Genomic DNA, 21,318 nt, shown 5'->3' with positions numbered 1-21,318 from the left:
CTTGGGAATCCTTACACTTTCTAATTCTTAGGTTTCTGCACCGACCTCACGTCTGACTGCTTGAGAAGATTCCTTTCCCTCGGTGGTCTTGTGCTGCAGTCTGCTCTGTCAGGTCACGGCTGCCTCTGTCTGCTCGTGCTTTCTGGACTTTGGCAAGTTTTCTTGTTTGTCATTAAGTTCGTTTTGTAATTGTCAGTTCTACTGTGGCTCACATAATGGCATAAAGGACCCTTTCTGACATTGTGACCCTCCTGTGGGCTGAATGGGAAGGAGACAGAAACTTCATCACCACTTGAATCAGAAGCTATTAAATCACTTCTGGAGAATGCAGGGTTCCATACCTCAGTCCCGTCTACAAGGGACAGTCTTGCTTTCCAATGGAAACATAGCTCAGCATTGTTGAGGGATTGGGAAGAAACTAGATGAAGCCAGTTCCAGGGAGCCCATCAGTAGCTTGTGTGTAAGAGTTGGTGTGTCTTTATGTGTCATTTCTCATTGCATAAGTACACTCTATAAACTGAAGATGGCTGGGTGGTTTTGTTGTCTGGATCATCACAAGTAGAATTCCCTGTTATCTTAGTCAGCACAATTCCCAGCAGATAAGATGTCACAACCTTAACAAGTTGCAGAAATTATAAACATCTGTTTTATAGGGAAAAAATAGAAGTGGCCTTCCAGATGAAGTTATTGAATAATTATGGTTCAGAAGCACTGTAAAACAACTTGTGCAAACCTAATATGGAAACGATTATACAAAGGCAAGTCTGTGGTTATAAAAGCTAGGTATGCTGGGTGACAGTGGCACATGCCTTTAATCCAAGCACTTGGGACTGGCAGAGGCAGGTGGATCTCTGTGAGTTCGAGACCAGTCTGGTCTACAAAGTGAGTTCCAGGTCAGCCAGCACTGTTACACAGAGAAAAAAACAAAACAAAACAAAAAAACTAGGTATAGTAGTGGATGTCTAGATAAATCAAACGTGGCTTTAATAAGCAGACATCCTTTGCATGAGCGTCACAGCTTTGCACGAGAGCCATACTTCTTGTAATGAATTAGACTTGTGTAAAGTCACGTTATAGGTTACCCTTGGCAAGCTTCAATTGTGTTAAGACAGAGGGTATGAAGTTTCACTGTGTGTACTACAGGAGACTGGGTTTGGGGTGTGTTTGGTGCCCTTGGGCTCACTATGTGCCATATTTATGTCAGTGTGTAGGTCTTGAGCTTTGTGGTATGGAACTTTTGAGTTCATTTCTTTCTTTTTTTATATAGACTGGAGGTGTATGATACTCAGGGCCTTGTGAATGCTGGAGCTGTCACGGAGTGCTCTGTCACTGAGCTGCATTCCTGCCATTTAAGCCAGGTTCAATTTTACTAGATGAGCATACCTGGGCACACAGTGCAGCACTCTGTGACTACTGTTTCACAGCTTCCGGAAGCTCCATGGTGAGCTACCTTTTAACCAAGAATACCTGCTCCTGCTAGACGAGAACAACAGAGCAGTCCTGAGGCCTCCCAGGAACCAAAGCCAGGTGTCTCGCTCCTGCCTCCCCTCAGCTTGGTTAGTAATGACTTAATGTCTCCTAGGACTGCCCCCAGGTGCTCTGCTGTGCCTTTCAACCTTGTTGCCCCCTCCAGAGGAGAGATATGAGGAGGTTGTGTATACCTAGCCTTTATTTTTATTAACAAAATCATTGTTTTCATTCTATCAGCTTTGTTATTTTCTGTTCTTTTCTTCTTCCTCCCTCTTTCTCTTTCTTCCTTGTGAAAACTGTCAGATTTATTGTATGTTGGAAAGTTATGTCAACACAATTTGAAATTTTAAGGACTCGTGAAGAATACTTGAGTAGAAATGTCATGCTAACATACCTCCTCAATTTATTTCTGAATGTTAAAGCTAACTGTATGTTCCTGGTGGGCATGCATCCAGCTTGCTTTATGTTCTGTCTCTTATGTATTACTAGATTTAAATTTCTGGGGACTTTTGTGTTTACATTTATAAGAGACACTGACTACTGATTCGTGGTGTCTGCAGCAGGGTTACATTGGCCTCATGAAGACTGGGACATGGTCCCACTTGCTGGAACGGCTTATGTGAGACCTTTTCCCCCACTTGTTGATGTCTCCACACATGGCTTCTTTTTCAGTCTTCTATACTATGTCTTCTCACTAGGACCATATTACTTCTGAAATGTCTCCCCTAAGACTTTCTCTGGTGGCAAATTGTCCCAGCAGCAGTTTGTCTGAAACACCTTTATTGTCCTCATTGTGAAAAGATTGTTCTGGCTACACATGTTTAGAATCTCATGCCCCACCCCCACCTCCATGCATCTTTGTGACTTTTACTGCTTTGTCTCATTTCTCTGTTTCTGGTCAAGGTTTGTAGTTATTTGTGTTTTCTCTGCTTCAAGAATTTGAATTGAGAGTCCCCTGTTGTAATAGGAGCGGCGGGCTGCTTTCCCAAATTAATTACATGGAAACTGTATTCTTTTAAACACTGCCTGGCCCATTAGTTCCAGCCTCTTATTGGCTAGCTCTTACATATTGATCTAGCCCATTTCTAATATTCTGTGTAGCACCACGAGCTGGCTTACCAGGAAAGATCTTAACCTGCGTCTGTCTGGAGTGGGAGAATCATGGCGACTCACTGACTCGGCTTCTTTCTCCCAGCATTCTGTTCTGTTTACTCCACCCACCTAAGGGTTGGCCTATCAAATGGGCCTAGGCAGTTTCTTTATTAACCAATGAAAGCAACAGATTAATACAAGACCCACCTCCATCAGTCCCCGTCCCCCCCCCACCCCAAGGGATCCTGTTTTGGAGTTTTGATCCCCAAGAAAGTACTGTCAGAAGGTGGCAGCACCTTTAGGAAGTGGGGCCTGACAGCCATGTCTTAGGTCACAGGGGAGGGGGATTATAGAAGGCACATTCTTTCCTTGCCCTCTGTTAGTATCCTTACTGTGAGGTGAGTGGTGTTTCTCTGCCATGTACTCGCTGGTGATAATGCTGCCTCATCAAGGATGCTGTTGCTTCATGCCAGTCAGCCAGGAACTAGAGCCTCCAAAGCAGAGCCTCAGGTGTTGTTATGGTAACGAAAAGCTAAGATAGTAGGCGCATATTCTGTTACACTTAGGCCCCAGTGTCTTGTGTTTCCTGTATACTTCCACACTGCACTCTAGATCATACCTCCTGTTCTTCCTCTGTTTCCTTTTTTTCTTTAGGTCTGTTATGCTGTTAACCTGTCTACTAATTTTTAATTATAGTCACTGCATTTTTTCTTTTATTTTTGGATTTTTTCCCCCTCCCTCAAGTCCATTTGGCCATCCTGTTTTCCTATTTTCACCTGTTTCTTTGAACTGTTCCTTGAATGTCTTGCTGCTGCTGTTCCCCCTCATACCTTGTTTTCCTAGTACAGGCCATTCTCTTTTGACAATGTCTTGTGTGAATTGTGATGTCTTCAGATGATGAGGAGGTTTTCCAGAGAGGCTGTGCTTTTTCCTCTGCCAAGTGTCAGTGTACCCTTGAAGTTTGGTAATGTAGGTGCAGCAGAAATGCTTCTTAGGCACCTAGTCACATGTAGCCTCTGATCTTTGGGGTTATAGTGATTTTTGTATACTAGGGACACCTGCTTTGCTTTCATCAGGGATGCTTGTTGAACGTCCCAGCATAACCGAACCTGGCTTACTTTGACCCTGAACCTGACCTCTGTCTCTGATATACTTACTCAACCAGGTTTTGACAGGTGCTGTAGGTAGACACAGCTGCAGTATCCTATTTGCCCTTCCATATCACAGCAACCCTGGAGGAGTGCTGCTGTTACTGTTTTATAGAGGGATCTTAGGTGCTTGGCTGGAGTTGGACTCTGTAGCTGGGTTGGTGGGAGGGTGGTTTCAGTGCTTGGTTTGCCTCATGGAAGCACAGTCCTCGCCATGAGTCCTTCTGTAGCCCTCTCTGCCCTATCTTGTCTGTGGTTAAAGACTTTAGTGCATCCTGAAGGAGCAAGATGCAGATCTGAGAATTCCTTTCAGTAGTAATGTAATGATAGGGCTTTCCTGAATAGGCAGCTGCCCTTCATGTTTAGATGTTAGATACAGTGTTGCACATGTAAAATGACATTTGTTATATTGATTTACCAAATACTTCAAAAGTATAACTTATATAAACAGATTACGTTTTCTATGATTTTAATTAACAGAATTGGTTGGTAGGCCTGAGTCTTGTTAGAGAAGTTGGTGGAACATCAAGGTATTTGGAGGTCAAGTTGTGAGAATATAGGCAGGAAGTTGCAGTTTGTGGAGGTGAAGTTGTGGTGTGTGGAGATGAAGTTGCAGTGTGTGGAGGTGAGGTTGTGGTGTATGGAGGTTGTGGTGTGTGGAGGTGAAGTTGTGGTGTATGGAGGTGAAGTTGTGGTGTGTAGAGGTGAAGTTGTGGTGTGTAGAGGTGAAGTTGCGGTGTGTGGAGGTGAAGTTGCAGTGTGTGGAGGTGAAGTTGTGGTGTATGGAGGTTGTATGTGGAGGTGAAGTTGTGTGTAGAGGTGAAGTTGTGGTGTGTAGAGGTGAAGTTGTGGTGTGTGGAGGTGAAGCTGTGGTTTGAGGATATGAAGTTGTATTTGGAGATGAAGCTGGTATGCAGATGAAGTGATGTTTTGGGTATGAGGAGGTGAAGTTGGTGGAAAGGTAAAGTAAAGTTGGTGTGTGTGTGGAGGTGGTTATATGTAGGTGAAGTTGTAGGTGTGTAGAAGTAAAGCTGGTAGTTGTTCTTATTTTATTACACTCCTTAAGTTCAGAGAGCAAACTTATTGGACTTTAAATTTATTGCTTGTTTTGGTACCCACCTGTCCAAGACTGGTTTATTGGCCTTTCTGATCACCATCAGGATTTCTGATCACCTTTCTTCCTGTTCTACTTGACTTAGACCAGGTCTCAGATTTTGTTTTATTCTTTCTGTTATAGAAAACTCCTTGAATTTGCAATTCTACTTATTTAATTCTTCTTTGTCACTCCCCGTCTCGTGTATGTTTCTTCATTGGAGTTCTTAGTTGTGGTATCATCGTCATCATCATTGTCATTGTGTGTGATGGGAGGTGCATGTGTGTGCTGTGACATGCATGTGGCGGTCAGAGGACAACTTTGTAGAGTCCTTTCTCTCCAACCACTTTTATGTGGGCTCCAGGGGTCAAACTCAGGTCTCCATCTCTCTGGGCCTTATTTGTTCTTTTAAACAATCTATTCCAAGTTTCCTCAGGGAAAGAGTGAATTGACAGGTCCATTCAACAGAGTTGTGTCTGCTGGTGTGTCACACAGTGTTGTCTGAAGAAATAGTGGGGTGTATCCTTGTTTCTGTTTTTAATTTCTTCATCTTTCTGTGTCATGTAAGAGAAAGTGAACAAGCTAAAGAGAGAGATTGGTGGTTGTAATCAGGGAGGCTGGAAATTCCCTAGCCTGTCTCTGTGCGCTGAATTCCTGAGAAATTTAGGGTGTAATTCAGTTTGAGTTGGGAAGACTGAGATCAGGGAGCATCAGTGTGAGTCCTAGTGCTAGACCCAGAGATGTCGTAGGTCAACCAGGGAGGGAGGTGGAAGGGGACAGAGTCCTCTTGCCTCTGTTTTGGTTCTGCCCAGACCTTCACTGAGTCAGGTTATGCTTAGCACATAGAAGATGGTCTACTGAGGTCCAAATGCCAACATCTGTGAAAACCCTCACAGATACATCCAGTATCTGTCATCTGGGGCCCTGGGGTCACTCATGCTAAGAAGAAAAGTTCATTTGACTGGACGCTGCCTCAAGAGGGTATGTGAGGTACTGTTGTTGCAGCAGGAGTCTCTGTTACTCCTTGTCTGCATGTGCTCTGCCCTGGCTTCAGTCCTCTTGCCTTTGTTAGTCTGTCAGCTATAACTGGGTAAAAGTACCTTCACTTTCAAGTTATAAAAATAATTCCCTAAAAGCAAGAAAAAGCCAAAGTGAAAATGATGTGGCTGATCATCCTGTTTAGTGACAAAGAAAATCTCAGCCCCTGCAGCCCTTCATTATGTAGAAAATCCTCAAGGCCCACCCAGCAAGATGATATTTGTTCCTTCCCAGTGCCCAAACAAACCAAGTCTGCCAGGATGTGAGCACCTGACCATGGCAGAGGCCCTCCTCCTGGAGCCTGAGTGCCCCCTCCCCCACACCTGTCGTGTACCCAGGGGTGGACAGTTTTCCCAGGAGGGTGGACCTGAGGAGGAAGGTGCCAGCCAGCATCTCTCTCACTCACCACCTCCACTCTGTTCTCAGCATGAGGCCAGCACCCACGCTGGCTTGCTGGCTTGCTATTTGCTTTTTGGGCTCTGTCTCTATGTGTTTTTCTGTATATCTCTTTCCATGTCTGTCTTTCCTCTGGTATCTAGCTCTAGAAATACAGAGCTCATTCATGGTATTAGGATTATTAGATTCCACTTTAACTGATCATAAGCAGTCAAATGGTGAAAACTTCATTTGCTTAATGAGTTCTTTTAATATTTGCAACAGGCTTTAACTTCACATGGAGCATTAGATCACTGAAAGCTTGAAATAGCATTTTCTCTAAAGTTACAAAAGTATTTCCAAAAATGTTCACTAATTCACTTAAAAATTGCAAGATGAGGACAGGGCCTGTAGTTCAGTTGTTAACGTGCTTGCCCAATATGCATGAAGCTCTGTGATTGACTCCCAGTACCACATAAACAAGGCTCAGTGCACACACTTCTAATCTCAGTTCTCAAAATATGGGGGCAAAAGGATCAGAAATTTAACGTCATTTGTGGCTGCTTACTAAGTTTGAGGCCCGTGTGGGTTGTATGAGATTCAGTGTGTGTGTGTGGTGGTGGTGGGGTTGTTAAAAAATTCCATGGAGGCAGAATTGACAAAAAAAATAACTGTGAACATATTTAAAAGTGAACAGTATTATCACAGTTGAGTTCCTGAGAAGATGGTGATACTTCCATATCTGTCCCAACCTTTGCTGACCCTTGCTTGTCCCTGCCAGGCAGCCAGACTGTGTGAGCCATGTAGTGCCCCTGCATTTCCCAGGAGGCTTGTGTAGGTGAAGCTTTGTATGTGCTGTGAGCCCTTAAATTTCTATAGTCTGTTCTTAGGATGTTATAAGGAAAATAGGTCATTACTTGCTAAGAACATAAAATTTGTCTAATGGAATCAGTAAAACAAATGACAAAATTTTCTTCCTTTGGTGTGTTCAGTAAAATACAGAGAATCAAGGAAAAACCAGCTGATGCTTGGAGTCTGAATGGCCATGCCAATGTCATTAGAGGGTTTTCAGAGCTGAGATAAACCAGATTTCTTGACTATGGTACAAACTTATACTCCAACTAAAATTTAGTCTGTGTCAGAGAAAAAAAAGGGTTAAATTAAAACCCAAATTGGCACGAACTGTTAGAATACACTTTGGTCCTGTTTCAGAACATCTTTCGGTGGAATAGTGAGCTCAGTTGCTAGTGCTTCTCTATGAAAGATTGTTATTCTTAAGTTTTACCGTATGCAGGGCCTTTGTGCTGAGATGCACATGGTCATGGATTGTAGTTCACTGACCTCCAACTTTAAAGCAATCCATGAAGCTTCTAAGATTTCTCTTCTCTTTTGATTTTATCACATTGCTTATTGAAAATCTCACCTATTCGTTTTGGAACCACAGTCCCAGGAGTGGTTGCCAACTTCGGGCTTGCTTTTCTGCTGGGTGGTGGTCACTGAGTTCTCTGAGAGACTCTCCTGTTGCCAGTTCATACTTCCAGCTTCAACCTCACACCCTTCAGGCACATTTCTTGCTGCTAACTGGGCTGGGTCCTTCTACCTTACCCCTTCTCTTACAGTGCCTGGACAGTCACATGTCAGCTGAGGTAGTATCTCTGTGTCCCTTCTGTCTCCTTGGGTGACAACCCCTCTTCTCTGGGTAACTGCCAGTTCTCAGGACCATGATAGCATTCCACATGAAGCTGTTCTCATGGTAGGGAGATTGCTTCTTGGTCCCGGTGTCCTTCCAGGCCCTGATGATTTTATCTTTGTTGCCTATCAGGTGAGCTTGTTGTGCCTAGACCTGGGATAACAGCCCTTTGGAAACACTGTGGCTCTGCCAGTGAGCTTACTTTTAACCCCATGCTTGTGTAATGGTGTTGGTTTCATGGCTTTACAAGGTAGAAAATAAGAGTATTTAGTGTTTGGCAGAGTAAAGTCCTTACTCCCATAGTCTGATTAAATTATAATGATAAATATCACTTTAAGAGGAAATGCAATTGTTTCATTTAATCAATACAATTATTACGGGCACAGAAAATCTATCAAAGTGCTGAGTGATAAATTCATGCTAATACAATTTGTACTGTACCGCTATTGGTATCAGCCTTCCCTGTATGAGAGTGTAAGCTGTTGAAGATGCCTTCCAGCTTGATGAGCCTGGAGACACTTGTCAGCTTCTGAGACTTGGAACAGCCACCAAGAGGAGCTCCAGTAGTGGAGGAGATACCAGCTCCTGGAGTGTCAGTCAGTGCGGCTGTCTCTTCCACCCTGAGGGTTGCCTGTTCTTTCAGTCACATATGTGCCCATGCAGGCACAAGAGTTACAACTCTTCCTAGTGTGTGTGTATGTGCGTGTCTGCCTGCCATACTTAGTTCCCGTCTTCCTTCCTCCTTGGTGTCTCTTCTCCTTTCTGAGGAATATAGATAGAGTCTCCAGCTGCCTTCATGCTGGCTCACAGTTCTCATCCCTGACCGGTGCGTGAGGTCCTCTATTCTTTTCTATGCTACAGGCAGTCATCTGGAGGTAATATCCAACCAGTGGCCATTAGCTAGCCCTAAAGCAGCTGCAGGTAATGCTCTGTAAACCAGTTGTTATTGGAGACATTTTTCTAATACATTTTTCTTATATGTTTTCTATACAGAAGAAACTAGTACAAAAGAATAATTTTAACTGCATGACCATGTACCCATCACCAGCTTAAACTAGATGGACATTGGTACTCAGTGTGCTCCATGCTGCTCTTTGATGGCACCTTCCCTCACACACTGGTAGATAACTTCTACACTACACTTTGAAATTCTGTCTTGACTTTTATCCTCGGTTTTCCATTGGGAGGAAACTTCAGGCAGTGGCAGCATCATGCTTCTCCTATGTGGTTAACTTGGCAGATCACTCGCTTTTGCGCTCTCTCGCATGTGTGCAGCTACAGCTTAACCCACCTTGTTGGGTTGGATTTGTTTACCTCGTATTTGAGCTTGGACCTTTGTTTGCATGGGACTGACTAGTCTTTTCATTATCTTGACAGATATGTTAAACTTCCTGGAGTAGCCGTCTGGGTATGGAGAGTTTGTTGTAGGCTAAATTTTGTTTCCTGATGCTTTCACACATATAGTCTAATCAGGTATTCTGTTTCTTCTGAAGTCTTTGTAAGTCTGTACTTTTCTTGGCATTTGTTAATTTTACTTAACTTTAAAAAGCTTTGGAGGTGAAATTCATGCTCTATGTTTAGTGTTGCCCTCGTCTGAAGCAATAGTTTAATTTGACTGCACTGGGTGTTTGACAGTGCATCTCAGAGCATGTGACAGTGCACATAAAACAGCACCGTGTTTATGATCATCAGGACTGGGATCCTGTGCCTGGCATGGTGAGGTGATGAAGTAGCTGTTCTGGGCACACGGCCCAGATGCCTTTGTGCTGGGTTGGATGGCTCTGTGACCCACAGTCCTGGGTTAGCAAAGCAACTCTGAGGACGCTGTTGACTTTGGGGGTACGAGTGTAGGCCTGTGGGAGACTTGTAGGCAGATTGTTCCTCACCCTACCCCTCAGGGGACCTACAGCAGTGCCCTGGTAGCGGGCAGCTCTTGTGAGAGTTAGGAACTGAGCTGCACAACACACACTTCATTTTTGCTCCTAGCGAGGATCTACTTAGAAGCCTAGTCGCCTCTGAACATAACTCCCCAGATACCTAGGATGGGCTCTGTAGGGGAAGGGTCCTACAGAAGTGAAGTACTAGTTGAAAACACATTGAGGAGAACTGGACTATAGATACCGTATTGCAGTTAGTCTCTAGGAGCCTTCTGGTGGCCAGCAAGGCAGAGGTGAGGGCTGGGCTTATGCGTTCTTGTATCTGTACTCTCACACACATGTATTTGCATGCATAATGATGTGTGCATTATATTTTAAAGAAAACATATTTTACCTGAGGCCTCCTTCCTTTCTAACTCTGGTGTTCTGTTAGGTTATTCTGTTGGGCCAACAAGATTTAAGTGTGGGTATAACATGTGCACCGACTTGTGGTGGTCAAGTGACTGGTTACTGTGGCTCCCCTTTAAAAATTCATAAGACCAGGTGGGCGGTGGTGGCGCACGCCTCTAATCCCAGCACTTGGGAGGCAGAGGCAAGCGAATCTCTGTGAGTTCGAGGCCAGCCTTGTCTACAAGAGCTAGTTCCAGGACAGGCACCAAAGCTACAGAAAAACCTTGTCTCGAAAAAACAAAAAGAAAAAGAAAGAAAGGAAAAAATTCATAAGACCATGTGTAAAATGGAATAAGCTTACGTATAGGAAGAAGACTTTTAGAATTCAGAGTATTGAATCAATGGCACATGCCTGTAAGTAATCTCAGCTCTGGGGAAGTGTGGATGCAAGATCTCAAGTTCAAGGCCAGCCTACAAATAAGAATATTGTTAGAGTTCATCTCTAAATTAGTGAAAAGCCTTTAACCTTGAGTTAAAGTACTGAATAATTGAATCTTTTATTACAGATCGAGGTTTGTCAGACTGGACTTGGAGAACTCGAGGTGTGGCTAAAGACATCAGCCCAGAGCATCACACTTGCTATTTCAGTGCTGAGCTGTGATCTCACTTTGCTTGTTCTGAAGGAGTTTTGCCTCAGGATTTGAACCAAAATAAAAACTAAGCAAATTTCAAGGTAAGTAAAAGCATTTTAAAATCTCATAAAGTCTGACAGAAGATGACTTTTGTGCCAGCTGTGGTGGCAGAGGCCTGAATTCCAAGCCCTCAAGAGGCTGAGGCAGGAAGATTAAGAGTTCAGGGTCAGCTAGGGATACTTAGCAAAGCACCGCCTTTAAGAAAAGAAAATGAAAGCTTTAATTAAGTCCCCTGAATTGCCTTTGCAATGCATTTCACTGAATAATTCCCGGCACAGATTGTTACTTTGGGTTCACTCTGGTCTTTCTGTGGCCATAGTCATCCTTAGACCTCACATTCCGCCAGCCGTCCTTGGGGCTGACTCTGATTTCATCACTGTTGATAAAGTCAGTGTTTTGTGCCTGGTACTAAGCAAGGTCCTATGAAGGCCTTTTACCATTTCTTACTGCTTTCTTGGATTTTTTTTTCAGTGTTTCGTTTTTATGACTGTCAGTTAAGTTAGCATCTGTTTCTTTTGGGGTGCTGAAGCCCCCAAGATGCTAGTATGAAGAGTAACTCAGTTATTGCCACATTCAAGGAGGTGAGGGTTAGATGTTTTTTCTTGGTGTGGAGGTAAGGAAAAATGGGAGGACTGTGTCGGCAGAGGGTGCTCTGTGCCTGTAGCCCCAGCATGTTCGTGGCTTCACTGCTTCCTCATCTATAGACTCTGCACCTGTGCAGCAGCTCCTGTGTGAGCCATCCACTGACCAGTCCTGCATGGCCGACTGAAGAGCCTTGGTAGCAGTTAGGGTCAAAGGAGTAGGTGAGTTACAGAGGGTGTTCGTGTGAGCAGAACAGTTCGTAGCCCCTGGAGATCACCACGTTTAAGGGAACAGCAGTGGACACTCTTCCACTGGGTTTTGAATTTGTGCCAAAAAAAAATGTCTCATCCATTATTTCTGTGCCCACAAATGTTCTAGAACTGAGAACTTTAAAGGAGATTCTGTTTTATTTACATCTGATGTTGTTCATTGGCGGGGCAGCCAGCGGGGGTGGGGTAGTCAGGAAGTGGAAAGAACAAAATCACAATTACCTTCATTGATGTGCCTGGGAGTAGAGTTTTATTTTTGCTGATGACCTATCTTTTAGCTCCATTAGCAATGTGAAGTCAGTTTCTCTGTAAACAAAGTTTCCTGAGAGACACAGAGCATCCCGGAGCTGAAGTGAGTCTGAAGAGACCTAAAGGTTCATGCCGCCTCTCTGAGCTCAACTAATGACTACCTATTTTTAACATGCTATAGAAATAAAACATTGCCTTAATTCTGTCATGTATGTGAAACAGCAAGATTCCTATATAATATAAGCATGCTTTAGAGGAATGAGTTATTTATATCCATTTCACAAATAAATTGTTTTTAAAGAGATACAAGAAAACCAGGTCACAAGGCGCTAGGTAAAGCATGTGTTGAGCAAGCAAAGCTAGAGACTGGAATAATAAAGTATCGGCATTGTGGAGTGTGTCTCCTCCTACTGGTTCTTTGTGAATAAATGCTAGCCTCAGTGTAGAAGTTGTGTATTGCTTTTAATTTGGGTGATGTGAGCTAATTTTGGCAGCAGTTTGGTGTTTTTGTTTTTTTCTTCAGGTTTGAAGAAAATAACATGTAAGCTTTTGGCTGAAAGAGTCTTTCTCTCTTGCTCACGTCTACTTCATAACAGGTACTCTCCTCAGACAGGCATGGCACTGTGCTGGGGGTTTTCATCTAGTGCTGGCAGGCTGGCTGTGCTGTCTTGGTAAGAAGTGGAGTATAGCTCGAGGATTACTGCTGGCAGAGGTACTGGGGTTCCCTGCCAAGGTGGTGCAATCGTGTGTTCTTTCCATAGGGGTTACATTGCTGGGAAAAAAAAAAAACCCATATGATAAAGATACACAAAAGTCATTATGCTTGTGTGTAAATCACAAGTTGGTCTTCACATAGCTCACTTTAGACAACTTTTGGTGTGTGTCTTAGTCAGGCTTCTTTAGAGGAACAGAATGGCCTTGTCACCTTTTCTATGGAAATGCTGCTGTGGTCCCAGTGGCCGGGCCCTGCTGTCTATCACACTATATCCCCGGTGATACATAGACAGGCTCAGTAGTCTATGACTGTGATCTCAAAATGGGCAGCCACCCTCTGTTTGAAACGTGTTGTCCTGAATGTCCTTTCCTTAGAGGGCCTGAGCTGAGAAAATGGCACACTCCCTGAATGCAGGGAAGAAATACAGAGTTGCTACTTTTGAGTACACTGTTGGCTTTTGGTAGTTGTCCCTGAATGAGTCACAGTGCTAGTAAGATCCTTTCTATACTTTGTATTCATTCATTTATTTACCAAATGTGCCTGCCCTGTGGATGGGCCTAACTGCAGGGAGAGGAAGGGAGGACCATGGGACCTGCCTGGAAGCAGAGAACCCTGGGCTACCACAGTCGGCCTGCTGTGCAGAGGTCTGAGAGCATGGTGTGGCCTCTGATTGGGTTCCAGTGCTGCCTAGGAGGAGGCATGTAGAGAACAGGTCACCCTGGATTCTGTCCTTGGATCCTTTTGACAGGTGGCTGTTGTGATGTTTTACTCTTTTGGCTTTTGCAGGGGGCTGCCACCCAGTTCCCAAATAAATCAGACCCAGAGGCTTACTCTGTCTATCTTATTTTCAGTCTTACTCCCTGAGTGCTCTGATGTCCTCCCTCCCTCCCTCCCTCCCTCCCTCCCTCCCTCCCTCCCTCCCTCCCTCCCTCCCTCTCTCTCTCTCTCTCTCTCTCTCTCTCTCTCTCTCGTCATCTCACTCATCTCCTGTTTATCCTCTCTGCCTGCCAGCCCTGCCTATCCTTTCTCCTGCCTCGCTATTGGCCATTCAGCTCTTTATTAGGACCATCAGGTGTTTTAGACAGGCACAGTAACACAGCTTCACAGAGTTAAACAAATGCAGTGTAAGCAAAAGCAACACACCTTAAAATAATATTCCCCAACAGGTTGCAAGGCTACTCTGTGCTGAAGAAGGGGGTGCAGCCTTGGCCCTATCTGTAGCTGGGCAGGGTAGTTGTAGTTTTGGAATGATTGAGTCAGTGATCTGAGACTGTTTTCATTTTTAAAGTTTTTCAGTTGTCTGCGTAAAACGTGTTTTAAAGAACACTAAGTTTTTAAGTGGTTGGATTCCTAGTCTGTCTCTTAGGGCTCTTAAGTTTTCAGAATTGTCCATGAAAGTGTAGTAAGGATGTCAAGATCCATCTTCTGGTGTAGCTGGGCAGTAGCTGAGCAGTAGCTGGGCAGTAGCTGGGTAGTAGTCGGGCAGTAGTTGGCTCTTGGAAGCTGGCTGTTGTTTCCTCTTCATTAAATAGCTGCAGAATCCCCAGGGCTGGAAGTAAAGGGGTCTGCAGATCCGGAGAGTCTGGACGTACTGATTGGCTCCAACAGGGTCCCACAGACCAAGGCTGTGGAGATCCATTAGTGTACCTTTACCACATTGCTGTATGACACGGAAAAACTTTTCTCCCAAGAAACATCTGGCAAAATTTGGAATACTGAAGGCCCTGGATGCCTCCTTCACCCACAACAGCCATGGCGAGGAGCTGCCCACCATGGTGAGGGAGCTGCACCCCCTTCCTTGGTGTCTAGCCTGAAGTAAACATTATGTCTTTCTGTGACTCCCTAGAGTTCTCAGGCCTTTGTGACTAGTGATGATCAAGGTCCATTGACTACACAGAGAGTAACTGTAAAAAGGACAAGGTCAGGGCCAGGTGCCTCTCTGCTCTCAAGTATGTGTGCCCCCTCGTGATCTTAAGCAGAGATGTGAGCCAAAGGACAAAATTGGCAAGGCTTTGCCAGCAACATGAAGTGAACCCAGTGCGGGAGTGGAATAGGTATTTAACGGACAGGTTGCAGGAGGTGGGCACCCTAGGTAGGAGCAGGGTGAGACAGAAAGGGCACCAGACAACGTAGAAGCTAGACAGTGTGGGGCTGGGCAGGGCCTGTATACGTGCCCATGGTAGGGAACAAGTCTCAGGAGAGATTTGGAAAGATTTTTGACCTATTCCAAAAAAAAAAATGTTCAGTTTCTCTCACACTACCACCAAGGGAGAGACAGCTTCCTCTTGTCCTCTGAAGTCAACCTCCACATCCCAGACAGTATCCCGGTTCGTCCTGGCCTCAGCACACCCTCTGAAGGAAATGTCCGTAATATCCAGTTCTCTCAGATCAAGTACCAAGTGTCAGCTCCAAACAGCACCCGCTGGGTTTCATCTGGCCCATCTAAGAGCTACGCTCGCGTGTGGTCTCTTCTGGACAGCAGGTGGTGCTGTAGGATCACTGCAGAGAGCAGTGCGCCGAGCAAAGCTGTTGTCAATGCCAGGGGCTTAGCAAGTAGACTAAGTTACACTCCCTCCATTTTAACATGAAAAGTGTAAGCTTGCTACCCCAAAGAAGGGAGCGTGTGTTGTTGCTGCTTATTGTTTCAGCTGTTGTGCTCTATTAAAGAGTAAACTAGAGCAAGTGTGCTTTTGCTGTAGTAACGTGGGCCCTGAGTCCCAAGGTTGGCATGCTGCTTGTGACTGAGGCATGCACCTCAGCCAGTGCAGGACCTCAGCAGCTGCCGAGCTTACATCTGCCAGGCCCCTCAGCACAGCATCAGCCCAGACAGCTTGAGAGCCTCTGACGCTAAGACATACACTCTCAGGTTAGCCCAGGATTTGTCCCGGGGCTGCTTTCAGTAGTTGACAGATGAAGATTCAGGGAAGTAAATAAGTGAGCACTTGTGTATAAGCCTGGCCCATTGGAGGTGAAGCAGCCTTTGGTTGGGGTACTAGCTCTAGCTTGTGCTATCACCATGGCGATGCATGTACCTGTGTAGATTGTAGACTGCACAACTCCTTAAACAAGCATGGCATGAATGGCTGTAAAGCAGTTGATGTATGTCTGGTTCTTCTTATACAGTCATTCTAAAGCCTCCTTACTGAGATTTGGTGAGATTTAAGTGAGCATGTATAGGGTACATGTATAGGTACTTGTAGTATGGATGGGTGCCATTGAGGCACTCACAGTAGCATGTTCCCTGAGGAACTCCCTGCTCTACCCTATCTCGCCTAGCACCCCTGCCCCATCTAGACTCCTGCACTGCCCGGCCCTTGGTCATCTAAGCCAGTCTGCTGATAATCTAGTGTACCTCTGTAGGAGAGTTCCAACCCCTTGTCTACAGTGTTGGCTTTCCTCTTGATTTCCAGACTCAGACCCTGCTAGCTGTGTGCTCCTGTGGATCTGCAAACACCCAGATCCTGCTCCTTTGCCCTGTGGTCTCCCTCTCTGTTCTCCTTTGCACTTTTCTTGGATTCCACACTCGTATCCAGGAAGCTGTTGGCTGTGCTTCTGAGCATCATGGGATGCTTGCTTCCTGCATCTTAAACTGTTGTCCCTGAGTCGTGACTTGTGTTCCTGCATTAAGCCTCACCCCTAACTGCTCCCTCCCAGCCTCCAGCATTCTCAAAACAAGGTCACAACCAGGTGGAAGCTTGGTAACAGTCCCATGGCTGTCCCCTCTATTGAGTGACTGCCGCTTTGCTAGGAAGTCCCACATGCTGAGCCTGTAGACCCCTTCTTTCATCTCTGGTTGGCAGTTAGGCGGCCAGTTCCTAGCTGCCCCTGGGCACTGCCTACGGAATATGAATGCTTGATGTTCATGTCCAGCTCCCTCACCAGCCTGAGGTCCATTTTCCTACTGTCTTATCAGAGTGGAGAAACCTTACCCCATGCTGACCACTCTAGGCATCTCTCCACTACCCGCAGGGCATGCTGTGTCATTTCGCTGTCTGATGCTCCCTGTGCATTCTTCTTGTCCTTGTTTGAACATAGGTTTCAGGAAAGCAGCCATGCATTTTTGTATTCTGATGTTTTTTGAGTATCGAGGACATCCTGTGCTCCAATAAATATGAGTTAGATAAGGGGATATTTTTCTGGTTTTCTTATTAAATACTTCTGAGGCATTTTAATATTATATTGAAGAGGGGCTAGAGAGATGACTTGGTGGCTTACAACTATCCAGATCCAGGGTATTTGATATCTCCCTCTGACCTCCAAGGGCACCAAGCATACACACTCACTCACTCACTCACTCACTCATTCACTCACTCACATGCACCTTAATATTTTTTCAAATATTATATTGAGGAATGTTACATTTTCTCACATTTTGGGTTTATGTAAATAACCGACTCAGGGTTTATAATTCAGTACCCCCCCCCCCACTCCGTTTCTTTGAGACAGGTTTTTCTGTGTGTAGACCTGGCTGTCCTGGATTTCACTCTGTAGACCAAGCTGGCCTCGAACTCAGAGATCCACCTGCCTCTGCCTCCTGAATGCTGGGACTAAAGGCGTGTATCAGCATACCTGGCTTGAAGTGTTTTTTAAATTTTACCCAGTTTGTGTGATTGTCAGGGAAGCCACTTCTGGCTCACTAGATTACTTCATTCTGCAGCAGTTTTTTATTTTCATGAGAATCAGACTTTTGTTTTGATGTTTCTCTTAATTAATCCTAAAGATAGAAGAAATTGGAAGGCAAAACAAAAAAAAAGAAGAAGAAAATGGTATACACAGAGTTAGGACATGTATCCTTCACTGGAGACTATGGAATGACTCAATGTTAATCGGCGTGTTAACCACACCAGTGCCACCAGAGTTCTTCTTGGCCATATACCCCAGTTTCCAAGAGACTCATGCCATGTTCCTTGTTAAACTGCTGCAATCAAAAATCACACTGACTCTCAAGAAGGCCAAGTCAACCATGGACCTGGGACATTGGCTTTGCTCTGGTTTGTGCTGTCTGATGAGATCCAGATGGCTGCTGTGAGAAGACAAGTGCACACAGCACCAGCTTTGCTCACTGTTGTTGAATACAGCAAGGGCTCCATATAATTGAGTGGGGCCAAGCCTTTCCAGTTCCTTATTCCAATAACTGAGGGTCACTTACTTTCCTTTTAAGTGATTATCTTCTCTGTGGCTCTGTGGCTTGGTGCTCATCCCTGTTGCTGCTTTTGACTCTTCGGTGGGAGCTGTACCGTACACCTGATCTTGACTGTGGCTTTGGATGTCCATTGACTATTCAAGCACAAGCAAGTGGATTTTTGTCCCGGTGACTTGTGACAAGAAACTATAGAGCCTCCTCCTAGATTGGAGATGGTGTGACCAGATGTTTTTCAAAATAGGTCATCTTCTCCCCAAACCAAGCACCCTGGGGGCACAGTAAAAACACAGCAAGGCAGAAGGGGAGTCCCCAACCCTAGCTCAGGAACCTCTGAGTTGTGACCAGCAGTCTTCGCAGCATGGTTCCCACAGGCTTGTCTTAGAGGTGTGCGATAGGTCTAGATCACCCTGGGGCTGGTGTCCAAACCTATGAGGCCACTTGGCCCTCTGTGGTGCCTCTAGGCATCTCTACTGCCTTATTCTTGGCAGCCCACTCATGCTGACTGCTTGGCAGGAAGCCTAGTGAGGTGGCAGGTCTGACACACAGCCCTCTTAGACTAACACTGGAGACATGTCGGTGTTGCTTCCCAAACTAGCCACTAATCTCTGTGAAAGGGTTTCTTTGTTTCCCATACAAACATACAGCCTTAAAGGTGCTTCCCCTATACCCAGTCTTTCTTAGATATACTATTGGTACCCAAAGGAGGATTGTCCTCTGTTCCCAAGTGTCCAGGTCTCCAACAGCCCCAGGGAGTGTAAACACAGTATAAAAGGCATTAAAGCTGAATAATTGCTTATAAGTATTGGACTTGGGTCTGACTGCTCTTGCCTACTAATAACCCCTCTTTATATCTGTGGAGCATCTATCTGCCTCCAGTCATGGATTGAAAATGTTTGGGAAAATTGCTTCTGGGATGAACATGTATAGACTTTTCCTAGCCCTTTCTAATTAATATAGTGTGACAAGTATTCATATGGCATTTGTGTTGTACTGGGTATGAAAAGTACTTGTGGGGTGACAAAGTCTGTGGGAAGATGAGTGCACAGGTCATGCAGATTCTGTGCCAGTTATGTCAGGGACCTGAACTTCTACACATCTCGTATGGGGGCAGGTATCTTGGATCCATTCCTTGATGATACTGAGATCCAATAGCCCTCGAGTGATGGGTAAGAGTCCTGAGAGCTGAGAGTTTGATGGGTGGGAAGAGACTGTATTGAAGCTAGAGCCCAGGTTATTGGGTTCCAAGCTGGGTTCCCCTGTCAGTGACACTAAACCATGTGCTAAGGTGGTTTGTGCAGGATCTAATCAGGAAGGGAAGGTGTGACAAGGAAGGCTCTGTCATCCTAGCTGGGCTTAGGAGAATCAACTCTCTGGTAACTCCTGTTGGTCTGGTCCCCAACAGTCCAGGGAGTAGGAACAAGGCCGGCATCTGCCTGCCTCAGCTGATTACTACAGCGCCCTCTCAGGAGCTGAGCTCTGTGTCCTCTGGTGTCTGATCTTCCCCTGGAAACATGCTTCTCTCCTCTGCTGCCCACCTCAGGCCTGGCCCTAGAGCCCGCAGCCTTTCTTCTTTGCCAGCCTTCCATCATTCCTTTTCTCTGCTTTACTGCCATGACTGCACCAGCCCTGTCTCTTCACATCCTACCCTCCTACCAATCCACTGTAGGATATAAATGTGAATTCTGTATGTCTCTCAGGACAAGTTCTAAAGTATTGCTTAAGCTGGAAGAGCCCTTTCAAATTAGGCCCTGCTTGCCACCCATGACACTAACTCAGCATTGTACCACCACAGGGCACTGCAGGTACAGCCTCACCTTCCCAAGGTGAGGTTTCTGTTTTCTGACAAATATGCCTTCAGAATGGAAAGAACATGTGGAAAGATGGGTTTTTATGACTGAAAATTGGCAAAATATCAGAGATGCCTGAATGAAGCTGTAACTACATGTGTCTGGGCATTCTGTGGTAAGCTCATTCATGTTGGAACGAATAGCAAATAAGATATGATGTTTTGTTGATAATAGTAACCTCAAGAAGTGTTGGCATCTAGGCTATAACCTATTTCTATACGTTTTAAGATAAAAATAAGTGCAGCAGAGACATATAGCCATGAAGTCTTTCTGTCTGGCCCTTTACAGAAGAAGCATGTGGAGTCTTGATCTAAAGGATTAAAAAATTAAAATGTATAATTGAAAGTATACACAATTTGCACATATTTCTTGCTGGGCAGAGTACTGTCCTAGGCTAGGCTGGCTCTGTGTGTTAGTCCTCTAGGCATGATGAAAAATATAGAGGTTAGTGACTTCCCCAATCCTTCAGCACTGATCATCAGTGCCCATGCCCTATACTCTTGAAGGAACCAGGTCAGCACTGGTCCCCAACACATGAATGAAGAGAGGAGGGGATACCTGAGAGACTGTGAGTGAAGGTCATTTGTCCCAGGGACTCTCTTGGTCCAGCCTTACCATTCACTGGCATGTTTATGACTTTTCTCATCTCCCATCTTCACCCTGTCTGCATTGTGGTTTGTAGCAGCCCATTTTTAGTTTTCTTTTTTCTCCTGTTCTTTTATTTTACAAACTACTCCCTTATTGATATTAATTTTATTTTATTTATTTCATTTATTTTATTCATAATTTAGGAAGTTTTGTTGAAACAGGACTTTGATGTTTGTTGTAAGAGACTTTTCCCAGAAATGTTTGCAGCCACTACACTTCTTTCTACTCAGTGTTTTGTGCTGGAATTGTAGGGTTATCTGTCACATGTCACTTTCTGGGGGATGTGCAAGGAAATCATTGTGCATTTGGATCCCATTCAGCCCAGTTCTGCCTAGTTCTGAGGCTTAATGAATGAGCCTGAGACAGAGGAGCAGTCAGTCACTCATATCCTGCCGGCAGGGGTGGCTGTTGCCTCCATCTCAGCTTTGTACACTGAAACGACTCTCCGTGTTATTGCTGAGCGACCGAGGAACACAGAATGAGCTTGGGACTAGCAGGGGCTGGCAGCCACTCATCAGTCCATATGGCATCGCTGGGCTTGGGGACTTTGACCACTGGCAACTTCCTCAGCATCGTGGGGCGTCGGTATAAAAGGAGGCGCAAGAAGCGCTCTGAGAGGAAAGGTAATTACTCGGACATATAGGTGGGGTTTGCATGCCACACAAAAGTGTCTTCTGGGGTGGACTGCCTTATGGCTCAACCTTGCTGGTGCCAGCTGCTTCTCTGCTTCACTGTTAATTTTAGTGCCTCTTCTCAGCTGATACTTTATGGAATTATTAGGGCGTGCCGACAGAGGAAGCTCTGAAAACATGTTTGTAAGTATGAGCAGAGGTTCTTTTAGCTTCTGTCTACAGGGTGCTTTTGGAAGGATGTTTGTGAGGCTGCGGAGGTTTGAAGCTTTAACATTACAAGACTTTTCTGTAGAGAGGATTCATAACGACTGCCTTTTGCTGCTCTCTTCATTAGTGCCTTTTTGCCCTAAATTTGCTTATTATTCTGA

General features: G+C 45.0%; 1 protein-coding gene across 7 annotated transcripts in view; it reads left to right on the top strand.

Moving 5' to 3' along the window:
- Adarb1 (adenosine deaminase RNA specific B1) overlaps positions 1-21,318 on the top strand; it is a 125,637-nt gene that overhangs the window by 49,445 nt on the left and 54,874 nt on the right. For 5 of the 7 annotated variants that reach the window (XM_057794395.1, XM_057794393.1, XM_057794397.1 and 2 more), the window contains one exon: positions 10,740-10,906. The gene's annotated coding sequence lies outside the window, so the exon portion shown is untranslated. Of the gene's footprint in view, positions 1-10,739; positions 10,907-20,896; positions 20,942-21,318 lie in introns of those variants that run through there. The other 2 variants (XM_057794401.1, XM_057794400.1) reach the window with 2 other exon arrangements.

Source organism: Chionomys nivalis, chromosome 19 (assembly GCF_950005125.1).
Source record: "Chionomys nivalis chromosome 19, mChiNiv1.1, whole genome shotgun sequence".
Lineage (NCBI taxonomy): Eukaryota > Metazoa > Chordata > Mammalia > Rodentia > Cricetidae > Chionomys > Chionomys nivalis.
This window is presented reverse-complemented; position numbering and strand designations above follow the sequence as displayed.